General features: G+C 39.4%; 1 protein-coding gene across 1 annotated transcript in view; it reads left to right on the forward strand.

Annotated features, from left to right (window-relative positions):
- Nucleotides 1-3,822, forward strand: part of LOC104994589 (disintegrin and metalloproteinase domain-containing protein 28-like) — a 126,520-nt gene extending 122,698 nt beyond the window's left edge. The window contains exon 35 of the mRNA XM_010848216.1: nucleotides 3,119-3,822. The gene's annotated coding sequence lies outside the window, so the exon portion shown is untranslated. The remainder of the gene's footprint in view (nucleotides 1-3,118) is intronic.
- The last annotated feature ends 214 nt before the right edge of the window (nucleotides 3,823-4,036 follow it).

The raw sequence follows: 4,036 nt of genomic DNA on the forward strand, positions 1-4,036 counted from the left end.
TGGAAACAGTGTCAGATTTTATTTTTGGGGGCTCCAAAATCACTACAGATGGTGACAGCAGCCATGAAATTAAAAGCCGCTTGCTCCTTGGAAGGAAAGTTATGACCAACCTAGATAGCATATTCAAAAGCAGAGACAATACTTTGCCAACAAAGGTTCATCTAGTCAAGGCTATGCTTTTTCCTGTGGTCATGTATGCATGTGAGAGCTGGACTGTGAAGAAGGCTGAGCACCGAAGAATTGATACTTTTGAACTGTGGTGTTGGAGAAGACTCTTGAGAGTCCCTTGGACTGCAAGGAGATCCAACCAGTCCATTCTGAAGGAGATCAGCCCTGGGATTTCTTTGGAAGGAATGATGCTAAAGCTGAAATTCCAGTATTTTGGCCACCTAATGCGAAGAGTTGACTCATTGGAAAAGACTCTGATACTGGGAGGGATTGGGGGCAAGAGGAGAAGGGGACGACAGAGGATGAGATGGCTGGATGACCTCACTGACTCGATGGACATGAGTCTGTGTGAACTCTGGGAGTTGGTGATGGACAGGGAGGCCTGGCGTGCTGGGATTCATGGGGTCGCAAAGAGTCGGACACGACTGAGCGACTGATCTGATCTTATCTGATATATAGGTCTTTTGTTTCTTTAGGTAGCTTTATTCCTAAGTATTTTATTCTTTTCGTTGCAATGGTGAATGGAATTGTTTCCTTAATTTCTCTTTCTGTTTTCTCATTGTTAATGTATAGGAATGCAAGGAATTTCTGTGTGTTGATTTTATATCCTGCAACTTTACTATATTCATTGATTAGTAATTTTCTGGTGGAGTCTTAGGGTTTTCTATGTAGAGGATCATATCATCTGCAAACAATAGAGTTTTACTTCTTTTCCAGTCTGGATTCCTTTTATTTCTTTTTCTTCTCTGATTGCTGTGGCCCAAACTTCCAAAACTATGTTGAATAGTAGTGGTGAGAGTGGGCACCCTTGTCTTGTTCCTGACTTTGGGGGAACTGCTTTCAGTTTTTCACCATTGAGGGTAATGTTTGCTGTCGGTTGTCATATATAGCTTTTATTATGTTGAGATATGTTCCTTCTATTCTTGCTTTCTGGAGGGTTTTTATCATAAATGGGTGTTGAATTTTATTAAAGGCTTTCTCTGCATCTATTGAGATACTCATATGGTTTTTATCTTTCAATTTGTTAATGTGGTATATCATACTGATTAATATGCAAATATTGAAGAATCCTTACATCCCTGGGATAAAGCCCACTTGATCATGATGTATGATCTTTTTAATATGTTGTTGAATTCTGTTTGCTAGAATTTTGTTAAGGATTTTGCATCTATGTTCATCAGTGATATTGGCCTGTAGTTTTTGTGTGTGTGTGTGTGTGTGGCATCTTTGTCAGGTTTTGGTATCAAGGTGATGGTAGCCTCATAGAATGAGTTTGGAAGTTTACCTTCCTCTGCAATTTTCTGGAAGAGTTTGAGTAGGATAGGTGTTAGCTCTTCTCTAAATTTTTAGTAGAATTCAGCTGTGAAGCCATCCGGTCCTGGACTTTTGTTTGTTGGAAGATTTCTGATTACTATTTAAATTTCTGTGTTTGTGATGGGTATGTTAAGATTTTCTATTTCTTCCCAGTTTAGTTTTGGAAAGTTATACTTTTCTAAGAATTTGTCCATTTCTTCCAAGTTGTGATTTTATTGGCATATAGTTGCTGATGGTAGTCTCTCATGATCCTTTGTATTTCTGTGTTGTCTGTGGTAACTTCTCCGTTTTCATTTCTAATTTTGTTGACTTTCTTTTCTGGGACTGAACTTGTTCAGTTCAGTTCAGTCGCTCAGTCATGTCCGACTCTTTGTGACCCCATGAATCACAGCATGCCAGGCCTCCCTGTCCATCACCAACTCCCGGAGTTCACTCAGACTCAAGTCCATCGAGTCAGTGATGCCATCCAGCTATATCATCCTCTGGCGTCCCCTTCTCCTCCTGCCCCCAATCCCTCCCAGCATCAGAGTCTTTTCCAATGAGTCAGCTCTTCACATGAGGTGGCCAAAGTACTGGAGTTTCAGCTTCAGCATCATTCCCTCCAAAGAAATCCCAGGGCTGATCTCCTTCAGAATGGACTGGTTGGATCTCCTTGCTGTCCAAGGGACTCTCAAGAGTCTTCTCCAACACCACAGTTCAAAAGCATCAATTCTTTGGCGCTCAGCCTTCTTCACACTGAACTTGTAGAGAGATTATAAAGGAAATAATCAACTCAAAGTGGCTTCCCCGTCAGTGGTAAAGAATTTGCCTGCCAATTCAGGAGACACAAGAGATATGAGTTTGATCCCTGAGTCTGGAAGGTCCCCTGGAGGAGGAAATGGCAACCCACTCCAGTATTCTTTCCTGGAGAATTCCTTGAACAAAGGAGCTTGGAAGGCTACAGTCCATGGTGTTGCAAGAGTCAAACAAGACTTAGTGATTCAACTACCACCGCCCAATCAACTGAAAGATCACTGACTATCACCTCTTCAAGGAAAGGACCAGCAAAGTCATACAATAAGGAGTATCACTCATTCAGGGCTTCTGAATTCTTTCCTGGAAAATTCCATGGACAGAGGAGCCTGGAAGGCTATAGTCCATGGGGTCGCAAAGAGTCAGACACAACTAGCTACTGAGCATACAATCACTCATTCTCTTACCAAGCATCATTTCACTCAGTTGAACCCCTAGTGTGATCCACTCTACAGGAAATGCTAGAAATTAGTCCCATCTTCTTCCTTTGTGACAGAGATCAGAAGCATATCATCACAAACCATAACCACTCAGTTTTTTAGGGGCTTGGAATGATAGGTGGGCTTGCACCATTACTGGCCAATATAGGCAATTTAGTATCATGGAAAGAAAACTGAACTTGGACTTGGGATACTTTGATCATTTTCTCAGGTTAGGTACAAACTACCGGTAGCACTTAAAGTCAAATTATTTACTTCATTTTCTCACCTGTAAAGTGAAGCTAATGGTATTGTCTTTCAGTAGGGTTGTTAGAATTATTTAAATTCTATAAATATTTGCTATTATTACATAATATTTTATAATTTATAACGACCATGGCTTCCAAATTTTTTCTTTTGATCAGAGGATGAATCCAAACATCTGCTTCATTGAGATGCTACTTGCCAGGACAAGAATCAAGAAATCTAAACATGCCAGGAATCTTATATAGTCTCACCATTATCCTTAACTGTATTTTGCTTTTCACTTGTCCTTATACTTCCTGTAATATTACCTCTCCAGTCAGCAGGTCTATACATGTATTTAGGGAAGCTGCCTATTTTCTAAGTCTGATCTTTAAATGCATTTTTTAAGGATCTTGAAGCTGTTGTTTAGCTCTTTTCTTTGGAGAACAAAAGAAACTAGTCTTTGACTAAAACACTGCAAAATGCTCTACTGAATTGTGCAAGTTCAATTCAGAATTGTATAATGGCAAGTGACTTGTGTTTTAATCCCGCTTTTATTTTAGTTTAGTCCATGAAAAAATAAGATCATTTGATGAGTGTAATCTTTGGTGGAAGATAGGAAAGCAAAGTTCATATGTCATTTCTTACTCCTCAGTATTCTGCTTTCCTTGCTCTTAGAAGTGTGATATTTTTCTATATCATGTCAAGGCTAATGAAGTATTTTTTATTTTATCATGTATAATCCTTTCACCATTACATTTAACGTTAATTTGAAGAGGTCTGTATTGCTTACACTGTCATTTAGCCACCAAGAATTGCTTCATTCATCTATTGGTTTAATGAACCACAGTGTCAGTGAATAAAAGCACAACTTTTTGAGGAATTTGTTTGTGTGGTCATTTTCAAAAATGAATATTTTCCAGCCTTGTTGTAGGTCTGTGTTAGATGGTAAAGCCTCACATAACTAGACAATTTTCCCTTTGGTCATTTGACAGCACTGCCACAGAGAGCCAGGCATAGTGATGGGGAGGAGAAAGGCCACATTCTCTTTTAACACCCAGAATGAAATGACTTGAGGCCAGTCACACAAACTTTTT

Source organism: Bison bison, unplaced genomic scaffold, assembly GCF_000754665.1.
Source record: "Bison bison bison isolate TAMUID 2011002044 unplaced genomic scaffold, Bison_UMD1.0 scf7180017864261, whole genome shotgun sequence".
Taxonomy (NCBI): Eukaryota; Metazoa; Chordata; class Mammalia; order Artiodactyla; family Bovidae; genus Bison; species Bison bison.